Raw genomic sequence first — 24477 nt, 5'->3', positions numbered from 1 at the left:
CTTGCAATGCAGTGTTGTTCAGAGATTTATTAACTGTATAGCATCCAGCGCACAGTAGATGAAATTAGAATCCTGTGTATTTCTATGTAAAGTTTGCATCACACTGTTTACTTCCTATAATTGTGTTAGCTGCGTGATCATCTGCTCGATACTTACCCATGTCATTTGTATTCTTTATAGTATTACCGCATGTTCAATACTCTTCACCAATAAACAAATTAGACTACAGATAACGGTCTTCTTATTTTGGAAGATAGAAGGTGGTTTATGCTGTATGCGAGCCCTTGTTTTGTCTTCGCATGCCATTACACAGTACATACCAGGGGCACATTTGTAAGATTATCTCAGCACAGGAACATTTTCTTAACATATCCAATTATGGAACTTATCAATATTCCATTATCTATTAATTAAAATTTACTTTGTTCGTGGGAGAATCTCTTTCATTTCTGAACTCACATGGCTTATGTAATGCCGATGCTGTGATTCTTGGTGATCATGCTAATTGCCTGAAATTATTACAGATCTGTAAGACAAAACAGTTTTGTCTCACAGATATATGAAGACTGCAGCCTATCAACAGCCACTGGTTGGCTGCAGTGGTCATGTTACATAAAAATGTCATGTGACCACTCAGAATCTCAGCATCAACATCGCAGGAGATCCGTCGGCAGTGTCGGACTGGCCTGGTGGGACATCGGCAATCCTCTGGTGGGCTATCGGCAATCCTCTGGTGGGCTCTGGGTCCTTGGTGGGCCCCCCATGCTGGATACCGTGGCGGATATAGAGTCTCGCTGCCACCGGTAACCGCTGTCGTTAGAATGACCATGGGCCTAATAGAGGCTTTGTGTGGCACATAATAGTGATGTTAAAACAGCCGATAGGCAAACAAAGGCTACGGGCATCAGCGTGCGGTCTTTTATAGGCCAGTGGCCATTGAACGTCATTGCTATGCGCCGAGCACTGATGTCAGTGTGCGGTGCATAGCAGTGACATTCAGTGGCCGTCAGCTTATCAGAGACTGCATGCTGATGCCAGCAGCCATTCAGTGTCACTGCTGTGCGCCACACGCTGACATCAACGTGCGACCTCTGATGGGTTGGTGGCCATTTTATTGACTAGGCCGGATATGAACCCACAATTGCAGAGGAGCGCAGTAGGGTGAGAAGAATCATCTCTCTGTGATTGGCAAGGCCAACAGAAATATAAGATGCACTACTCAAATATATAGAAATATTGGGATCAACCTATCGCATACCAGAAATTGTCCTGTGATTACATAGGGGCTGACATAGAGGCCTAGGATGGGTCAACATAGGAGCCCAGGACGGGGAGGCATAGGAGCCTAGGATGGGGACATTATTAAAGGGAACCAGTCACCAGATAAAATGCTATTAACCTCCAGATTTGGGGTTAATCTGCAGGTTAATAGTGTTACTAACCTGCCAAGCACCTGCATGTAGCCAAATGCTGTGGGGAGAATATGTACTTTATGTGGTGTTCAGCATTCCTGTATATAAAGGCACTTATGGTAATATTAGTATTCTGGTTTTCATTAATGATCAATATTATAGTATTCGGTCACTGTGTGGTGGTAATATGTGGTCTGGTCATGGTGTGACGATATTTGTCCCTTGTATGTTGCAGTATTTGGTCAGTATGTGGTGGTAATATATGATCTGGTCATAGTGTGGCAGTATTTGTCCCTTGTATGTCTTAGTGTATGGGCTGGCAAACATTTCCCCTTGGGGTTGTATATATTTTTTGCATTTTGGTGACGTACAACATAACACCCTTGCCAAAACATAGAGTGGCCGGAGCATAACTGAATACAATAACCCTGCTGTTCAAGTGGTGGTGGATGGTGAGGATGAGGAGAAGGAGGAGGAGGACACCAAATAGCCAAAATCAGGAAGCATATATCCATGTTTGGTTGTGAAGAGGTGCATGGGAATACACCTCCCAAAAAACACTACATTGGAGTTTATGCTTCGCTGTCATCATTTGGTGGTGTCGAGAAGTCAGGCCCAATCCATCCCTTGTTCATTTTTATGAGTCAGCCTGTCTGCATTTTCCGTAGAAAGGCGAATGCGCTTATTTGTGATAATGCCACCAGCAGCACTAAAAACCCGCCCGGACAAAACGCTAGAGGCAGGGCAGGCCAGGACCTCTAAGGCATAGGGAACCAGCTCATGCCACGTGTCCAGCTTGGATACCCAATAATTAAAAGGCACTAAGGAATTACGGAGGACATTGGTAAGGTCAGCACTACCTCAGCATCTTAAAAAAGATTGCATTCCTTGTGAGATTACCCTGCGCCTCAGTACATGGGCAATGGGAGGGTCTTAGAAAACTGTCCCAGAACTTTGCCAGTGTTCCCCTGCCTCTGCTGGAGTGGACTTATGTCTGTCTCACCTGTCCTGCTTGGTTGGCCAACGAACTGTTATCTCTGCCGCTAACATTTTGAGATGGGAATTTTTAAAATAATTCTGCAGCAATGGCCCTATGGTATTGCACCATTTTGGTACACCTGTCTGCCTCTGGAACAAGAGATTGAAAGTTATCCTTGTACTGTGGGTCTAAAAGTGTCACTAGCCAGTAATGACTGGTACCCAATATTTTGACAATACGAGGGTCATGGGAAAGGCAGAGTAACATAAAGTCAGCCATGCATGCCAGACTGGTAACAGGCAAGCCTTCTGTGTCCTCACCAACAGGACGACTGACCAAGGTGTCCTCCTCCTCCTCTTCCTCTTCTTCCCTGTCCTCAGGCCATCCATGCTGAACTGACGGTATGACAGTTGTGGTTGTAGTCCCGTCTATAGCGCATGAAAGTAGCTCCTGTTCTTCCTCCTCTTCCTCATTGCCAACCAATCCACGTTGGGATGATACAAGGCTGGGCTGTGTGTAATCACCCTGTATGGTTCCTTGATCCATGTCCTCGTGCTCCTCCTGCAATGCCTGCTCTTTCATTGTGAGCTGAGAGATTTTCAGAATGCAGATGAGTGGGATGGTTATGCTAATTATGGGGTTATCGCCGCTCACCATCTTGGTGGACTCCTCAAAGTTTTGGATGATGCTTCATATGTCTGACATCCATGTCCACTCCTGAGGTTTGACTGGGTCCTGACTTTCACTATGTTAACCCAGTGTGCAGTCAGTGAGATGTACCATCCCTGGCCACAAGCACTTGTCCACGTGCCTGTGGTTAATTGTACTTTCCCAGTAACTGCATTGCTGAGGGCACGAGTAATGTTGTGGGACACATGCTTGTGTAATGCCGGGACGGCATAGCGGGAGAAATAGTGGCGGCTGGGGACAGAGTACCTTGGGACAGCCGTCGCCATCATGTTGCGGAAAGCTTCCTTCTCCATGAGCCTAAAAGGCAACATTTTGATGGCAAGCAGAAGATAAATATGAGAATTGAGTACTGTGGCCTGTGGGGCGTTGGCTGCGTATTTCCGCTTACGTTCCAATGACTGGAGTATGGATAACTGAAGGCTGCGCTGGGACAATGATGTGGACATGCTTGGTGACGGTGCTATTTGACTGTGGGCTACGGCAGATGCAGGGCAGGAGGCATCTTCGCATGCTCCATGGACAGGGGATTGGCTTGCACGCACAACACTGGAAGAAGCTGTGGTGTTACCCGCAGACACTGTTCCTGCAGCATGGGGTTGGGCCCACAAAGTCGGGTGCTTTGCTGCCATGTGCCTGATCATGCTGGTGGTGTTAAGGCTGGTAGTTTTGCTACCCCTGCTGATGTTGGCATGACAGGTGTTGCAAATGGCCTGTTTGGGGTTATCGGCAGAGTCTTTAAAAAATAACCAGGCTCGGGAAGACATAACAGTTGGACTGGCAACTTCCCTCAGGTTGGTGTTATGGGGAACGGTTGCACGCCTATTTCATGCCTGAAGTGGTGCCACACCTACCTCCCCCTGTGTGCTGCTGTCCTTGCTCTGCATGTCCTCCTGCCAGGTTGGGTCTGTTACTACATCATCCACCACCTCATCTTCCACTTCACCACCCTGGACCTCCTCCTGACTTTCCGGCAATTGTGTCTCATCATCGTCCACCTCTTGTGACCATGGCTGCTCAAAAGATTTGTGCATCGCTACAAGGAATATCATCTTGACCCGCTTCAAGTGGACTGGGCGAGAGGCACGAATCTCCAAATGAAAAACTAAACAGCTCTTCGGAGTGTCTGAGTGTGGGATCAGATATCTCAGGGCACTCAGCATGGTGGGAGGAAGGAGGATCAGGGTAAGGAATATGCGGCCCAGATTCACGGCTACTGTGACTTGACCTTATTGAAGACAGGGTGCTGGTGGTGGAAAAGTAATTGGAATTGTCATCCGCTATCCAACCAACAACCTTTTCACACTGCTTTGTCTTCAATAGTACTGCCTTGCCGCGGTCCCCTAAGACTTTGGACACTAAGGTCCAGCGAGAAGATGTGGGTGTTTTTGGTGGGCCAATTTCAGCTTGCCCATGGCCTCGGCCTGCATCATCACTATCACTTCCACTTCCCCTTCCCTTGCCACGCGCCTTGCCCATTGTAAATGGACTAGAATATTATACACATTCACTACAAAAGGGTGATTTGGGAGGCAACTGGTATGCGATACGTATGCTGGAAAAACAAAATTTTACCTATCTGGAATTTAGGTAAAAATGTGTTTTGACTTATCAGATTATCAGATTTAATAAGTACGTTAACAGACTGCAAAACAAATACAATGTGTAGGCCTAAAATGGCCATATTTTTGACAATGATAAATGAGGCCTGTTAGGGAGATACCATGACAAATGTGTGGCCTGTAGTGTTGAGCTTTCCGATACCGCAAGTATCGGGTATCGGCCGATATTTGCCGTATCGGAATTCCGATACCGAGTACCGATACTTTTTTCGTATCGAATACCGGAATCAGAAGTCCAAAATGCAATGACCCACTTTTGTGGCTCTGATTGGCTGCCGAAATGACGTCATCATGATGCGCTGTCTGTGCGCATCATGATGCGCCGTCAGTTCGGGCCTTCGGGGGGCTGTGCCGACTGTCCGGGGGTCTGTGCCGGCCTGCCGGTGGTCTGTGCAGGCTCCGGTGGTCTGTGCCGGCCTGCCGGTGGGATGTGCAGGCTCCGGGGGTCTGTGCAGGCATCGTCCGATGGGACTACAAGTCCCATCGGGCGATGCCTGCTACCATGACAGTGATTGACACATTAGCCAATGATGGGACAGTAGTAGTCCCATCATCCGGCTAATGTGTTGAATGTAAAAAAAAAAAAAAAAAAAAAAAAAAAATTACATGCTACATACATGCTACATACATGCTACATACATGCTACATACTACATACATAATACATATATACTACATGCATGCAACATACATACAACATATATACTACATGCATGCAACATGCATACTACATATATACTATATATACTACATGTAACATACATACTACATATATACTACATGCTACATACATGCTACATACATGCTACATACATGCTACATACTACATACATAATACATATATACTACATGCATGCAACATACATACAACATATATACTACATGCATACTACATATATACTATATATACTACATGCATACTACATATATACTATATATACTACATGCATATTACATATATACTATATATACTACATGTAACATACATACTACATATATACTACATGCTACATACATGCAACATACATACTACATACATGCTACATACATAATACATATATACTACATGCATGCAACATACATACAACATATATACTACATGCATGCAACATGCATACTACATATATACTATATATACTACATGTAACATACATACTACATATATACTACATGCTACATACATGCTACATACATAATACATAATACATATATACTACATGCATGCAACATACATACAACATATATACTACATGCATACTACATATATACTATATATACTACATGCATACTACATATATACTATATATACTACATGTAACATACATACTACATATATACTACATGCTACATACATGCAACATACATACTACATACATACTACATACATAATACATATATACTACATGCATGCAACATGCATACAACATATATACTACATGCATGCAACATGCATACTACATATATACTATATATAATACATGTAACATACATACTACATGCTACATACATGCAACATACACACTACATGCTACATACATGCAACATACACACTACATACATGCTTCATACATACACACTACATGCTACATACATGCAACATACATACATGCTACATACTACATACATGCTACATACCACATGCATGCAACATGCATACTACATATATACTGCATATATACTACATGCATGCAACATACATATATACTACATACAATACATACATATAGACATACAGTACATATAACAGAGTACATACTCACCGTCACTTGTCACTTTGATCCCCGAAGCCATTGTCGTCTGAGGAATAAATATCAAAATAAAAAAACACCAATATACTTACCCCGATCCGCAGAAGTCCACGAGGGTCCCACGTCCATCTTGCGTGGAGAACAGCAGCATCAGCTGATGCTACCGTTCTCTACCAGCTCCAGGAATACAATGACGGAAGGTAGGTATTCTTCCGCACTGTATTCCTCCACCACTTTAAAAAAAAAAAAAAAGTCCCTAGTCTCACTTTATGCCATTGCTGCGTGGGAAATTCCCACGCAGCAATGGCATAAAGTGAGACTAGGGACTTTTTTTTTTACAGTGGTGGAGGAATACAGTGCGGAAGGATACCTACCTTCCGTCATTGTATTCCTGGAGCTGGTAGAGAACGGTAGCATCAGCTGATGCTGCTGTTCTCCACGCAAGATCGACGTGGGACCCTCGTGGACTTCTGCGGATCGGGGTAAGTATATTGGTGTTTTTTTATTTTGATATTTATTCCTCAAGGGGACAATGGCTTCGGGGATCAAAGTGACAAGTGACGGTAAGTATGTACTCTATGTTATATGTACTGTATGTCTATATGTATGTATTGTATGTAGTATATATGTATGTTGCATGCATGTAGTATATATGCAGTATATATGTAATATGCATGTTGCATGCATGTGGTATGTAGCATGTATGTAGTATGTAGCATGTATGTATGTTGCATGTATGTAGCATGTAGTGTGTATGTATGTAGCATGTATGTAGTGTGTATGCTGCATGTATGTAGCATGTAGTGTGTATGTTGCATGTATGTAGCATGTAGTATGTATGTTACATGTAGTATATATAGTATATATGTAGTATGCATGTTGCATGCATGTAGTATATATGTTGTATGCATGTTGCATGCATGTAGTATATATGTATTATGTATGTAGTATGTATGTAGCATGTATGTAGTATGTATGTAGCATGTATGTAGCATGTAGTATATATGTAGTATGTATGTTACATGTATTATATATAGTATATATGTAGTATGCATGTAGTATATATAGTATATATGTAGTATGCATGTAGTATATATGTTGCATGTATGTTGCATGCATGTAGTATATATGTATTATGTATGTAGTATGTAGCATGTATGTAGTATGTATGTAGCATGTATGTAGCATGTAGTATATATGTAGTATGTATGTTACATGTAGTATATATGTGGTATATATGTAGTATGCATGTTGCATGCATGTAGTATATATGTTGTATGTATGTAGTATGTAGCATGTACAGTGGGGCAAAAAAGTATTTAGTCAGTCAGCAATAGTGCAAGTTCCACCACTTAAAAAGATGAGAGGCGTCTGTAATTTACATCATAGGTAGACCTCAACTATGGGAGACAAACTGAGAAAAAAAAATCCAGAAAATCACATTGTCTGTTTTTTTTTCATTTTAATTGCATATTATGGTGGAAAATAAGTATTTGGTCAGAAACAAGCAATCAAGATTTCTGGCTCTCACAGACCTGTAACTTCTTCTTTAAGAGTCTCCTCTTTCCTCCACTCATTACCTGTAGTAATGGCACCTGTTTAAACTTGTTATCAGTATAAAAAGACACCTGTGCACACCCTCAAACAGTCTGACTCCAAACTCCACTATGGTGAAGACCAAAGAGCTGTCAAAGGACACCAGAAACAAAATTGTAGCCCTGCACCAGGCTGGGAAGACTGAATCTGCAATAGCCAACCAGCTTGGAGTGAAGAAATCAACTGTGGGAGCAATAATTAGAAAATGGAAGACATACAAGACCACTGATAATCTCCCTCGATCTGGTACTCCACGCAAAATCCCACCCCGTGGGGTCAGAATGATCACAAGAACGGTGAGCAAAAATCCCAGAACCACGCGGGGGGGACCTAGTGAATGAACTGCAGAGAGCTGGGACCAATGTAACAAGGCCTACCATAAGTAACACACTACGCCACCATGGACTCAGATCCTGCAGTGCCAGACGTGTCCCACTGCTTAAGCCTGTACATGTCCGGGCCCGTCTGAAGTTTGCTAGAGAGCATTTGGATGATCCAGAGGAGTTTTGGGAGAATGTCCTATGGTCTGATGAAACCAAACTGGAACTGTTTGGTAGAAACACAACTTGTCGTGTTTGGAGGAAAAAGAATACTGAGTTGCATCCATCAAACACCATACCTACTGTAAAGCATGGTGGTGGAAACATCATGCTTTGGGGCTGTTTCTCTGTAAAGGGGCCAGGACGACTGATCCGGGTACATGAAAGAATGAATGGGGCCATGTATCCTGAGATTTTGAGTGCAAACCTCCTTCCATCAGCAAGGGCATTGAAGATGAAACATGGCTGGGTCTTTCAACATGACAATGATCCAAAGCACACCGCCAGGGCAACAAAGGAGTGGCTTCGTAAGAAGCATTTCAAGGTCCTGGAGTGGCCTAGCCAGTCTCCAGATCTCAACCCTATAGAAAACCTTTGGAGGGAGTTGAAAGTCCGTGTTGCCAAGCGAAAAGCCAAAAACATCACTGCTCTAGAGGAGATCTGCATGGAGGAATGGGCCAACATACCAACAACAGTGTGTGACAACCTTGTGAAGACTTACAGAAAACGTTTGACCTCTGTCATTGCCAACAAAGGATATATCACAAAGTATTGAGATGAAATTTTGTTTCTGACCAAATACTTATTTTCCACCATAATATGCAAATAAAATGAAAAAAAAACAGACAATGTGATTTTCTGGATTTTTTTTTCTCAGTTTGTCTCCCATAGTTGAGGTCTACCTATGACGTAAATTACAGACGCCTCTCATCTTTTTAAGTGGTGGAACTTGCACTATTGCTGACTGACTAAATACTTTTTTGCCCCACTGTATGTAGTATGTATGTAGCATGTATGTAGCATGTAGTATATATGTAGTATGTATGTTACATGTAGTATATATGTGGTATATATGTAGTATGCATGTTGCATGCATGTAGTATATATGTATTATGTATGTAGTATGTAGCATGTATGTAGTATGTATGTAGCATGTATGTAGCATGTAGTATATATGTAGTATGTATGTTACATGTAGTATATATGTGGTATATATGTAGTATGCATGTTGCATGCATGTAGTATATATGTTGTATGTATGTTGCATGCATGTAGTATATATGTATTATGTATGTAGTATGCATGTAGTATGTATCATGTATGTAGTATGCATGTTGCATGTAGTATGTATGTTACATGTATGTAGCATGTATGTAGCATGTATGTAGCATGTAAATTTTTTTTTTTTTTTTACATTCAACACATTAGCCGGATGATGGGACTACTACTGTCCCATCATTGGCTAATGTGTCAATCACTGTCATGGTAGCAGGCATCGTCCGATGGGACTTGTAGTCCCATCGGACGATGCCTGCACAGACCCCCGGAGCCTGCACAGCCCACCGGCAGGCCGGCACAGCCCCCCGGCAGGCCGGCACAGACCACCGGAGCCTGCACAGCCCACCGGCAGGCCGGCACAGCCCCCCGGCAGGCCGGCACAGATCACCGGAGCCTGCACAGCCCACCGGCAGGCCGGCACATCCCCCCGGCAGGCCTGCACAGACCACCGGAGCCTGCACAGACCACCGGCAGGCCTGCACAGACCACCGGAGCCTGCACAGACCCCCCGGCAGGCCGGCACAGCCCCCCGAAAGGCCCGTACAGACCCCAGAGAGGCTGTACAAGGCAAAAATAGGGTTTTTCTTATTCCGATACCGGAAGTCCCATTGACTTGAATGGGACTTCCGGTATCGGAATCGGCGATACCGATACTTTTTTTAAGATCGGCCGATCCATTCCGATCCGATATTTTCAAGTATCGGCTGGTATCGCTCAACTCTAGTGGCCTGTTTTTTTTTTTGGACTAACTAGTGCTGTATATAAGTACTGTAAAACCCAGGACAAACAAAGGAAAACTGGCCTAAACTGGCCAAACTTTGAGCACGCACAAATACTAGCTTGCACGGAGATACCACACTGAAAAATGTGTGGCCTGTCCTTTTTTTTCTTTTTTTGCTAACTACTGCTGTATATACTGTAAGTACAGTGACACCCAGGCCAAAAAATGGAAAACTTGCCTAAAATGGCCAAACTTTGAGCACGCACAGATATGAGCTGGCACGGAGATACCACTATGACAAATGTGTGTTTTTTTTTCTTTTTTGCTAAATACTGCTGTATATAAGCACAGTGACACCCAGGCCAAAAAACCTAAAATGGCTAAACTTTGAGCATGCACAGATATCACACTGAAAAATGTGTGGCCTGTACTTTTTTAAATTTTTTTGCTAAATACTGCTGTATATTACTACAGTGACACCCAGGACAAAAAAAAGAAAACCGCCGTAAACTGGCCAATCTTTCAGCACACACAGATATGAGCTGGAACGGAGATACCACTACTACAAATGTGTGGCCTGTATTTTTTTTTTGGCTAAGCAGTGCTGTATATAAGTACAGTGCCAGAGTGCCAGACAGCAAAAACAAATTGATTTAGGGCTAAAAAGACCAACATTTTTAGCAGACGGATGGATGAGACATGTCACAGATATACCACACTGTGAAATGTGTGGCCTGTATGTTTTTTTTTTTGGGGGGGGTTCAACAAAATAGTGTCTAGAAATTGTTTAAGACTCTCAAAAAAAAATCTACTCAACCGTACCACATAAAAATTAAATATTTCTCTGCGCACTCAAAAGGGATGTTTGAGACCCCTTTAAAATTGCTGGATTTTCACGCTGTGCTAGGAAAAGGATCTGGCTGTATTGTGCACTGTCAAAAAGCAAATAGAGGGAAAAAAAGGGCTCTGGATTGCTTTGCAATAAAAAAAGCTCTATTAGCCCTGGCCAAAAAAATTTTCAAAGCCAATTACACCTGGGGCTAGGTATATACGGCCAATATATCCTACAGGTAGCAGCAGCACCAGAACACAGAAAGGGACTGGACCATCTTCATGTATGCAATGATCTATATACACACATACAGTGCCTGCAGGCCTTGCACTGATGTGTATAGAGCGACATACACTGCCTTGCCTACCTAACACTGGAACCTATATACTCCATAATTAGTCCTTAGAAGAACTGTTGGTTTATCTGGATTTGAGTAGTTTACGATGGTAGACCACACACTAACTAATAAATCCCCAATTCTGACCCTATCTCAGCAGCAGCTCTCCCTACACAATCTAAATCCGGCGCTGAATGCGCCGAGCAGGGCAGAGTCCGGTCTCTTATACCCATGATGCTGTGTGGCCAGCCAATCACTGCATGACCACAACAAAGATGGCTGCGGCGTTTCATTGTCTGGCAGACAATCCCTGCATCGTGATTGGGTCTCTAAAGTCCACCAAAAAAGCTGGGTGGAGACCCAGTTCCTGCCGAGTAATCCCGGAAAAGCTCGGTGCTTGCCGAGTACACCGAGTACTGTGATACTCAGATGAGTAACGAGTAGTGGCGAGCACGTCCGCTCATCACTAGTTGTGAATCAAATGGATCCTGTCATGTAAAATAACGCTATTAACCTGCCGATATGTGATTAATTTGCAGGTTTATAGCATTCTTATACCGTGTGGCTCCCACACTGAGAGCCCCGCTGTTGGGAGGAAATTAACTTTATTTCTCCTTACAGTGTTTGGCGTTCACACATAGGTATGGTGCTGGCACAGTTTCAGTCTCCGCTCTGTGCATAGAGAGTGTCGGCTGTAACCGTGCCCCTGGCACTGACTGACAGCCACCTCATCATTAGAGACAGTTGTCAGTAAGTGTTGGGGTGTGTTTACAGCCGCCACACTCTGTAAAGAAAGCGGTGACTCAAACCGTGCTAGTCACACCCCTTAACGCCTAATGCAGCCGAGGTGAATAAAGTTAATTTTCTTCCGGCAGCGAGGCTCTCAGTATTGGTGCTATTAACCTGCAGATTAACCTCATATTTGCATTATTTTACATGACAGGTTCCCTTTAATATACAGAGCTGTGCATCCAAAAGTGCACCAACATTGTTGTGTGTATTTCTGGTACAAAGTAAGCCATCTATAGGTGATGTAAATGTAGACTCTTAATATAGTTATTTGCACTTTACAAAGATATTACTCTGCTCATAAATAGATGGGTTTATAGGGATTAGTTAGGGAAAGCCGACCAGTTGTGTTATATTTAAAGTTAGTTGTAGAATCTAAAGAAAGTAGACATGTATCTTTCAGCCTAACCCGCTATATCACGGTTAGACGATTACATCATTCACACTTGTGTAACTTTCTCGCATTCCCCTAGAGACTTATAAGCTCATTATGAACAGTTCACTAATAGGTGTTTGTGTCCCTATGGATAGAGTGAGTGAAGCAAAAAGAAGGCCTGATGTGGAGAATGAGGCAGATGGGGAAATTAGTATACAATTGCATGCAATTCATATTTATTACAAAGAGTTTCATGCTCCCATCTGCTCTTCTTTCCCTGTCTATGTTTTGTGATTACTTTGAAATGAAATGTTTGCACTGTTGACTCAACAAACCATGGGAGATCCACGTAGTATAAAAACCATAGCAGAAAACTAGGAAAAATAGTCATAATACTTGTATGGTATCTCAAGGGCTTAGAGACCCTCTAGGAGTTGGCCATCATCATTAGGGTTCTTACAAATGCAAATGGCTACTTTTTGCCATGTTGCTTTCACCTCATAGCTAATAAGAAAACTTCAAACATTCATCTTTTTCCACCTTATAATAAACATTACTCAGACACAATTAAGATGAGTGTTGCAAGTCTGGGCACCCATCCTATTACTAATGGTATCTGTCTGTGGTGATAACATGATGTGCCATGATGTGTTTGTGTATGGAAAGAAGCAATGTAATGTAGCGTAGGTGTGTTAATATACTAAGCGATCACTGTCCCCTGATTTTCAATATCGTTCTGGTCCTTACCTAAGTTACATGAGTGCTCGTATTCTTTGGCAGCTCACACAAGGAATGTTGTGTGGGGCAGTGCTACTTTCACAATGTAAGGTCGGGTTCTCACAAGCATTTTTCATCCATACAGTATATAGATTGCAATGCCCGGACTGACCCTGAACTTACAGCCTCCCATTTGTCTATGAGGCTGTAAGTTTAGGTCGGGAGACCCATGGTTAATTGCGGTTTATAAATGGACTCTGAAATGCACTCAATACTTGGTCGAGGCTCCTTTTACCTCAATTACTGCATCAATGCGGCATGGCATGGAGGCGATCAGCCTGTGGCACTGCTGAGGTGTTATGGAAGCCCAGGTTGCTTTGATAGCAGCCTTCAGCTCATCTGCATTGTTGGGTCTGGTGTCTCTCATCTTCCTCTTGACAATACCCCATAGATTCTCTATGGGGTTAAGGTCAGGCGAGTTTGCTGGCCAATCAAGCACAGTGATACTGTTGTTTTTAAACCAGGTATTAGTATTTTTGGCAGTATTGACAGGTGCAAAGTCCTGCTGGAGAATGAAATTTCCATCTCCAAAACGCTTGTCAGCAAAGGGAAGCATGACGTATGGCTGCCATCAGGACATTGTAAGGGGGTGAGATAGAATGACTTTCTTGCTTCCCTTGTTCTAATTGTTTTTTATCTGTTGATGTTTACATATGTTAATGTTGATAATGTCTATGATAAATGCTTGCGGTACTGCTACATAGAAATATGTATTATCTCTCATAATTATGGTACTGCCACATACATTCATATATGTGTTAACATTCTTTAGGGAACTGTATTATATTGTGTTGTATTCCTTTACTATAATATAATGTGACTGATGTTCATGTATAGTTTAGGGTAAGTAGAGTGCATCCTTTTGGGGACATTAGAGGAGGAGCTGCCGGGTAGTAAGAGGAAAGTTTCTAGGAAGTTAGGTTAGACGGGGCCAGGGTGCCTAAGTGTCCACATGGGCTATAGGCCCAGGACAGCTCGGCAGCTAAAGTGCTGCAGCCCACATTACCCACGGCCACTGTGTGTCATAGCAGTGGGCCAGTACAGGAAAGGAAAGATGTGGCGACTTATCACCTGGGTAGATGCTTTTAGGACAGGAGCTGGTTGGACTGAGGAAATGAAGGAAGTTTGAGCTTCGACGAGATCGGTACAGACGGGCCGGATGCTTTACCAGAGGCAATCAAACCTGGTGACTGATGATTTTGAGACTGGGGCGAAACAGGCAGAAGGAATTGTCATCATGGCAAGGTCAGGCCAGGAAGGAACTTGGGAACAGTCTAGGACAGTCCGGTCCGGCATGTACTATACAGAAATGACAGCTAAGGAGGGAAAGACAATGAACCAAGTGAATATCATGATGTGCCAACTGTGGGTTTAACGTGTGAAGTATTAAGTAAAGAGAGTGTTCAAGTTAACCTGTACTGTGTCTCCGTTACTGGGGGTTGCCTGAAGGAGGGACTGTCATTGCCTGGGAAGTTCCCAAGGAAGTCTGGTTTTGGAGATGCAGGTCTGCTGAAGAGAAGAATACAGTTTTCTGTAGGGGAAGGACTGGACATCGATGTTACAGTATCTCAGGTCACGACTACAGTCCTGTCCCTTCCCTATAGCATTACTGCCCTTACTAGCGTATGGGGCCCGATGAGCAGAAGGGGCCCGCTTTGGGCCCCCTCTCCTCTGTTCAACGGGTCCCAGTAGCAGGCTTCTGCCAACTCAGTAACTGCCCGTGTCTCCTCTGAAGCAGGCACGTTGCCAGAGTATGATGTCACTGTCATACGCCAGAATGACTCTGCACACCTCAGATGTATGGGGTGGAGGACATCGCTGGAGCTCGGCCAGGTAAAGAGAAACTTTTTTATTTTTTTGTAAAGCCGCAGTATGGGGGGAGCATGATACTGCTATGAGGGAGCATTATATCTCTATTGGGGGAGCATTATACCCCTACGGGGGAGCATGATACCCCTGTGGGGTGCATTATATTATGGGGTAGCATTATACCCCTATGGGGGGAGCATTATACCTCTATAGGGGGAACATTATACCCCTATGGGGGAGCATGATACCCTTATTGGGTGCATTATATTATGGGGAAGCATTATACCCATATGGGGCTGCATAATTTTATGGGGGAGCATTATACCGCTATGGGGCTGCATTATACCGCTATGGGGTTCATTATACCACTATGAGGCTGCATTATACCGCTACAGGGCTGCATTATACTGCTATGGGGCTGCATTATACTGCTATATATGACTATGGGGCTGCATTACACTGTTATGGGGCTGCATCATACTGCTATATATGACTATGGGATGCATTATACTACTATATATGACTATGGGATGCTTTATACTATTATGGATGACTATGGGGGCAATATGGAGAGACATGAAGCAGAATGGAAGGACGCATGGGGAACAGAATGGGAGGATATGGGGTTCCAGAATGTGGGATATTATTACTGTAGGTGCTAATTAAATCATATTGTTTTTAAGGATACTGTTTTTAGTGTGGAGGAGGAGAGGTCCTGTTACTGTGCAGGGCGACACGGTCGCTTTTTTTTCATCTGGCTTAGTATAGAGGTTGGGGAATGTGCTCTAGATAACTGTGTTATTTCCTTCAGAGATTAGTCCTGGCTGGAAGAAGTGATGGCAGTCTGAACTGGATGAAGAAGAAAAGTAAAGATGAAGTGACTTCAACTAGAGACATCACCGGTGAGTCAGTGTGTTACTTGTACACTTACACTATATACTGTATAATATATACAGAGCTCCTGTGTATAATTTCAAATTTCTTCCTTTTAAGGACTATGGAGGCCACTGTGCTCTTAGAAACCTTCCTTTGACCTCATGATTCTCATTTGGTCTGTCATGCACTGTGAGCTGTGAGGTCTATTATAGACAGGTGTATGCTTCTACAAATCAAGTCCTATCAGTTTAATTAAACACAGCTGGACTCCAATGAAGGAGTCGAACCATCTCACGGAGGATCACAAGGAAATGGACAGCATGTGACTTAAATGAGTGTCTGAGCAAAGGGTCTGAATACTTATGACCATGTGATATTTCAGTTTTTCTTTTTTAATAAGTTTGGGACCACCAGAAGTCTTCCTAGACTTGGCTGTCCAGCCAAACTGAGCAATCGTGGGAGAAGAACCTTAGTGAGAGAGGTAAAGAAGAACCTCAAGATCATTGTGGCTGAGCTCCACAGATGCAGTAGGGCGATGGGAGAAAGTTCCATAAAGGCAACTATCACTCAGCCCTCCACCTGTCGGGTCTTTATGGCAGAGTGGCCCAACGGAAGCTTCTCCTCAGTGCAAGACATATGGAAACCTGCTAAAAACACATGAAGGACTCCCAGACAATGAGAAATAAGATTCTCTGGTCTGATGAGACGTAGATAGAACTTTTTGGTGAAAATTCTAAGTGGTATGTGTGGAGAAAACCAGGCACTGCTCAATACAATCCCAACAGTGAAACATGGTGGTGGCAGCAGCATGCTATGGGGGGTGTTTTTCAGCTGCAGGGACGGGAAGACTGGTTGCCATTGAAGGAAACATGAATGTGGCCAAGTACAGAGATATCCTGGATGAAAACCTCTTCCAGAGGGCTCTGGACCTCAGACATGGCTGAAGGTTTACCTTTCAACAAGACAATGACCCTGAGCAAACAGCTAAAATAGCAAAGGAGCGGCTACAGAATAGCTCTGTGACCATTCTTGACTGACTCAGCCAAAGCCCTGACCTAAACCCAATTGAGCATCTCTGGAGAGACCTGAAAATGGCTGTCCACCAACGTTCACCATCCAACCTGACAGAACTGGAGAGGATCTGCAAGGAAGAATTCAAACAATCAAATCTGAATGGCAGAGAATCCCCAAATCCAGGTGTGAACAACTTTTTGCATCATTCCCAAGAAGACTCATGGTTGTACTAGCTCAAAGGGGTGCTTCTATTCAATACTGACCAAAGGGTCTGAATACTTATGATCATGTGATATTTCAGTTTTTCTTTTTTAATAAATTTGCAAAAATGTCTACATTTCTGTTTTTTCAGTGAAGATGGGGTGCAGAGTGTACATTATTGAGAAAAAAAATGATTTTTTTTTAATTTACCAAATGGCTGCAACTAAACAAAGAGTGAAAAATTTAAAGGGGTCTGGATACTTTCCATACCCACTGTATTACACCTATATTTTTTATCTGTGCATCATGAATTGTGATATATGTTAAAGGGGCCCACTGAGACTCTTTTGCCCCAGGGCCAACTAAATCCTTGCCCCGGCCCTGGCGGTGACGCACATCCAGATGAACTCCGGTTGCAGCTGTGACAGGGCGCTCTGCTCTGTGACAGGTCACGCAGTGACGTCACATAGCAGTTACATTAAATGGCTGCCTGTCTATCAGAGGCCACATACACATATGCTGACGCCTGCAGCCTTTGATAGGCCAGTGGTCCTTCAAAGTTACTACTATGTGTCGTAAGTGCGCGGCCTATCACAGAGCAGAGCGCCCTGTCGCAGCTAAAGTCGGCTGCCATTTTAATGACCATGCACAATATGAAGCCACAAGAGGATGCTGGGGGAGCGCAGGAAGGTGAGAAGAATCTTTCACCCCATGATTCGCAGGGTACTGGACATAGGGACTGACATTGGGGCCCAGGGTGCGGATATTATTAAAGTGGACATAGGGGCCTAAGATGGGGCCTAGGATGGGGACATTAAAGAGAGTGGCCTAGGATTGGGACATTATTATTGGAAGGAGCCCAGGATGGGGACATTATTATTGAAAGGTACCAGGGATGGGGACATTATTACTGGAAGGGGCCCTTGATGGTTACCTTATTAAAGTGGACATTGGGGTCTAGGATGATGGCAACATAAGGGCCTAGGATGGGGACATTACATAAAGAGGTCCAGGATGGGGATATTAAATAAAGAGGCCGAAGATCTGGGACCTTATTAAATAAAGGGGTGACATAATTGGCTTATGGTGGCGAATAGGGACATAATTACAGTAGGGGCTAATCAGGGGACATTATTACTGCTGTAATTTACAGTAATTTACTTTTGAGGATACTGTCTTCCATAGGGGGGCACAAATGTGAGCTCCTGTTACTGTGCAGGGTGGCATTATGTCACTTTTTTTCTTCATCTGACATAGTGTAGAAGTCGTGGAAAAAGTGGAGAATGTAAGCTGAAATAAATCAGCTATAGATAACTGTGTCTTATTTTCTGCACAGAAGAGTTCTGGCTGGAAGAAGAGATGGCGGCCTGCACTGGATGAAGGACTTCAATTACAGAGGTCACTGGTGAGTCAGTGTGTTATGTGTACACTGACACTATACACTGAAAAAAGAGGGGGAGAAGCCAGCGCTGCTTGTGGTCAGAACGTAATACAAGAAGTGTGAAAACACACATAGGTTTCAATCTGTATTCAAAAATGAGACATTTAGCAAAAAATTGATCAATTGTTTGAGCTACCCCGCCACGTCAAGGCAGTCTCGTATGGGGAGTCCTACTCTACGTTTTTTATATTCGCTGTGCCATTACGGCCTCCTAAATGTATAAAAGCAAGACCTCATTACATGCACACTGTACCTCAAGCATTTCAGAATCGCTCCTATGGCACCAGAGAGGACAAGCGCAGATAAAGATTAGCCAGGTCCATGCAGACATTTCAGGTCCAACCTCCACACTGCCTGTCCAGCACCACATGATAAAGGACGATCCAGGCCCAGATACAGGTGCGTAATCAAATAAAGCCTAGGGCAGGGCAGGGCTGCCGTTTAATGTGAACAGCAGCCTAGATCAATCACTGAGAAAACAGAAAGAATGGCGTACATGACCCAGCGCGCACGGCTACAGTGGTGGTCAGCCACAAAACCAATATCAAGAAAAAAGAGGGGGAGAAGCCAGCGCTGCTTGTGGTCAGAACGTAATACAAGAAGTGTGAAAACACACATAGGTTTCAATCTGTATTCAAAAATGAGACATTTAGCAAAAAATTGATCAATTGTTTGAGCTACCCCGCCACGTCAAGGCAGTCTCGTATGGGGAGTCCTACTCTACGTTTTTTATATTCGCTGTGCCATTACGGCCTCCTAAATGTATAAAAGCAAGACCTCATTACATGCACACTGTACCTCAAGCATTTCAGAATCGCTCCTATGGCACCAGAGAGGACAAGCGCAGATAAAGATTAGCCAGGTCCATGCAGACATTTCAGGTCCAACCTCCACACTGCCTGTCCAGCACCACATGATAAAGGACGATCCAGGCCCAGATACAGGTGCGTAATCAAATAAAGCCTAGGGCAGGGCAGGGCTGCCGTTTAATGTGAACAGCAGCCTAGATCAATCACTGAGAAAACAGAAAGAATGGCGTACATGACCCAGCGCGCACGGCTACAGTGGTGGTCAGCCACAAAACCAATATCAAGAAAAAAGAGGGGGAGAAGCCAGCGCTGCTTGTGGTCAGAACGTAATACAAGAAGTGTGAAAACACACATAGGTTTCAATCTGTATTCAAAAATGAGACATTTAGCAAAAAATTGATCAATTGTTTGAGCTACCCCGCCACGTCAAGGCAGTCTCGTATGGGGAGTCCTACTCTACGTTTTTTATATTCGCTGTGCCATTACGGCCTCCTAAATGTATAAAAGCAAGACCTCATTACATGCACACTGTACCTCAAGCATTTCAGAATCGCTCCTATGGCACCAGAGAGGACAAGCGCAGATAAAGATTAGCCAGGTCCATGCAGACATTTCAGGTCCAACCTCCACACTGCCTGTCCAGCACCACATGATAAAGGACGATCCAGGCCCAGATACAGGTGCGTAATCAAATAAAGCCTAGGGCAGGGCAGGGCTGCCGTTTAATGTGAACAGCAGCCTAGATCAATCACTGAGAAAACAGAAAGAATGGCGTACATGACCCAGCGCGCACGGCTACAGTGGTGGTCAGCCACAAAACCAATATCAAGAAAAAAGAGGGGGAGAAGCCAGCGCTGCTTGTGGTCAGAACGTAATACAAGAAGTGTGAAAACACACATAGGTTTCAATCTGTATTCAAAAATGAGACATTTAGCAAAAAATTGATCAATTGTTTGAGCTACCCCGCCACGTCAAGGCAGTCTCGTATGGGGAGTCCTACTCTACGTTTTTTATATTCGCTGTGCCATTACGGCCTCCTAAATGTATAAAAGCAAGACCTCATTACATGCACACTGTACCTCAAGCATTTCAGAATCGCTCCTATGGCACCAGAGAGGACAAGCGCAGATAAAGATTGGCCAGGTCCATGCAGACATTTCAGGTCCAACCTCCACACTGCCTGTCCAGCACCACATGATAAAGGACGATCCAGGCCCAGATACAGGTGCGTAATCAAATAAAGCCTAGGGCAGGGCAGGGCTGCCGTTTAATGTGAACAGCAGCCTAGATCAATCACTGAGAAAACAGAAAGAATGGCGTACATGACCCAGCGCGCACGGCTACAGTGGTGGTCAGCCACAAAACCAATATCAAGAAAAAAGAGGGGGAGAAGCCAGCGCTGCTTGTGGTCAGAACGTAATACAAGAAGTGTGAAAACACACATAGGTTTCAATCTGTATTCAAAAATGAGACATTTAGCAAAAAATTGATCAATTGTTTGAGCTACCCCGCCACGTCAAGGCAGTCTCGTGTGGGGAGTCCTACTCTACGTTTTTTATATTCGCTGTGCCATTACGGCCTCCTAAATGTATAAAAGCAAGACCTCATTACATGCACACTGTACCTCAAGCATTTCAGAATCGCTCCTATGGCACCAGAGAGGACAAGCGCAGATAAAGATTAGCCAGGTCCATGCAGACATTTCAGGTCCAACCTCCACACTGCCTGTCCAGCACCACATGATAAAGGACGATCCAGGCCCAGATACAGGTGCGTAATCAAATAAAGCCTAGGGCAGGGCAGGGCTGCCGTTTAATGTGAACAGCAGCCTAGATCAATCACTGAGAAAACAGAAAGAATGGCGTACATGACCCAGCGCGCACGGCTACAGTGGTGGTCAGCCACAAAACCAATATCAAGAAAAAAGAGGGGGAGAAGCCAGCGCTGCTTGTGGTCAGAACGTAATACAAGAAGTGTGAAAACACACATAGGTTTCAATCTGTATTCAAAAATGAGACATTTAGCAAAAAATTGATCAATTGTTTGAGCTACCCCGCCACGTCAAGGCAGTCTCGTATGGGGAGTCCTACTCTACGTTTTTTATGTGCTGTTCACATTAAACGGCAGCCCTGCCCTGCCCTAGGCTTTATTTGATTACGCACCTGTATCTGGGCCTGGATCGTCCTTTATCATGTGGTGCTGGACAGGCAGTGTGGAGGTTGGACCTGAAATGTCTGCATGGACCTGGCTAATCTTTATCTGCGCTTGTCCTCTCTGGTGCCATAGGAGCGATTCTGAAATGCTTGAGGTACAGTGTGCATGTAATGAGGTCTTGCTTTTATACATTTAGGAGGCCGTAATGGCACAGCGAATATAAAAAACGTAGAGTAGGACTCCCCATACGAGACTGCCTTGACGTGGCGGGGTAGCTCAAACAATTGATCAATTTTTTGCTAAATGTCTCATTTTTGAATACAGATTGAAACCTATGTGTGTTTTCACACTTCTTGTATTACGTTCTGACCACAAGCAGCGCTGGCTTCTCCCCCTCTTTTTTCTTGATATTGGTTTTGTGGCTGACCACCACTGTAGCCGTGCGCGCTGGGTCATGTACGCCATTCTTTCTGTTTTCTCAGTGATTGATCTAGGCTGCTGTTCACATTAAACGGCAGCCCTGCCCTGCCCTAGGCTTTATTTGATTACGCACCTGTATCTGGGCCTGGATCGTCCTTTATCATGTGGTGCTGGACAGGCAGTGTGGAGGTTGGACCTGAAATGTCTGCATGGACCTGGCTAATCTTTATCTGCGCTTGTCCTCTCTGGTGCCATAGGAGCGATTCTGAAATGCTTGAGGTACAGTGTGCATGTAATGAGGTCTTGCTTTTATACATTTAGGAGGCCGTAATGGCACAGCGAATATAAAAAACGTAGAGTAGGACTCCCCATACGAGACTGCCTTGACGTGGCGGGGTAGCTCAAACAATTGATCAATTTTTTGCTAAATGTCTCATTTTTGAATACAGATTGAAACCTATGTGTGTTTTCACACTTCTTGTATTACGTTCTGACCACAAGCAGCGCTGGCTTCTCCCCCTCTTTTTTCTTGATATTGGTTTTGTGGCTGACCACCACTGTAGCCGTGCGCGCTGGGTCATGTACGCCATTCTTTCTGTTTTCTCAGTGATTGATCTAGGCTGCTGTTCACATTAAACGGCAGCCCTGCCCTGCCCTAGGCTTTATTTGATTACGCACCTGTATCTGGGCCTGGATCGTCCTTTATCATGTGGTGCTGGACAGGCAGTGTGGAGGTTGGACCTGAAATGTCTGCATGGACCTGGCTAATCTTTATCTGCGCTTGTCCTCTCTGGTGCCATAGGAGCGATTCTGAAATGCTTGAGGTACAGTGTGCATGTAATGAGGTCTTGCTTTTATACATTTAGGAGGCCGTAATGGCACAGCGAATATAAAAAACGTAGAGTAGGACTCCCCATACGAGACTGCCTTGACGTGGCGGGGTAGCTCAAACAATTGATCAATTTTTTGCTAAATGTCTCATTTTTGAATACAGATTGAAACCTATGTGTGTTTTCACACTTCTTGTATTACGTTCTGACCACAAGCAGCGCTGGCTTCTCCCCCTCTTTTTTCTTGATATTGGTTTTGTGGCTGACCACCACTGTAGCCGTGCGCGCTGGGTCATGTACGCCATTCTTTCTGTTTTCTCAGTGATTGATCTAGGCTGCTGTTCACATTAAACGGCAGCCCTGCCCTGCCCTAGGCTTTATTTGATTACGCACCTGTATCTGGGCCTGGATCGTCCTTTATCATGTGGTGCTGGACAGGCAGTGTGGAGGTTGGACCTGAAATGTCTGCATGGACCTGGCTAATCTTTATCTGCGCTTGTCCTCTCTGGTGCCATAGGAGCGATTCTGAAATGCTTGAGGTACAGTGTGCATGTAATGAGGTCTTGCTTTTATACATTTAGGAGGCCGTAATGGCACAGCGAATATAAAAAACGTAGAGTAGGACTCCCCATACGAGACTGCCTTGACGTGGCGGGGTAGCTCAAACAATTGATCAATTTTTTGCTAAATGTCTCATTTTTGAATACAGATTGAAACCTATGTGTGTTTTCACACTTCTTGTATTACGTTCTGACCACAAGCAGCGCTGGCTTCTCCCCCTCTTTTTTCTTGATATTGGTTTTGTGGCTGACCACCACTGTAGCCGTGCGCGCTGGGTCATGTACGCCATTCTTTCTGTTTTCTCAGTGATTGATCTAGGCTGCTGTTCACATTAAACGGCAGCCCTGCCCTGCCCTAGGCTTTATTTGATTACGCACCTGTATCTGGGCCTGGATCGTCCTTTATCATGTGGTGCTGGACAGGCAGTGTGGAGGTTGGACCTGAAATGTCTGCATGGACCTGGCTAATCTTTATCTGCGCTTGTCCTCTCTGGTGCCATAGGAGCGATTCTGAAATGCTTGAGGTACAGTGTGCATGTAATGAGGTCTTGCTTTTATACATTTAGGAGGCCGTAATGGCACAGCGAATATAAAAAACGTAGAGTAGGACTCCCCATACGAGACTGCCTTGACGTGGCGGGGTAGCTCAAACAATTGATCAATTTTTTGCTAAATGTCTCATTTTTGAATACAGATTGAAACCTATGTGTGTTTTCACACTTCTTGTATTACGTTCTGACCACAAGCAGCGCTGGCTTCTCCCCCTCTTTTTTCTTGATATTGGTTTTGTGGCTGACCACCACTGTAGCCGTGCGCGCTGGGTCATGTACGCCATTCTTTCTGTTTTCTCAGTGATTGATCTAGGCTGCTGTTCACATTAAACGGCAGCC

General features: G+C 44.2%; 1 protein-coding gene across 1 annotated transcript in view; it reads right to left on the bottom strand.

Annotated features, from left to right (window-relative positions):
• RNF182 (ring finger protein 182) overlaps positions 1-24477 on the bottom strand; it is a 332048-nt gene that overhangs the window by 54682 nt on the left and 252889 nt on the right. The window lies entirely within an intron of this gene.

This window comes from Dendrobates tinctorius, unplaced genomic scaffold, assembly GCF_039654945.1.
Source record: "Dendrobates tinctorius isolate UK_male_01 unplaced genomic scaffold, ASM3965494v1 ptg000115l, whole genome shotgun sequence".
Taxonomy (NCBI): domain Eukaryota; kingdom Metazoa; phylum Chordata; class Amphibia; order Anura; family Dendrobatidae; genus Dendrobates; species Dendrobates tinctorius.
The sequence above is the reverse complement of the archived record's forward strand: the minus strand, read 5'-3'. Positions and strand labels throughout refer to the sequence as shown.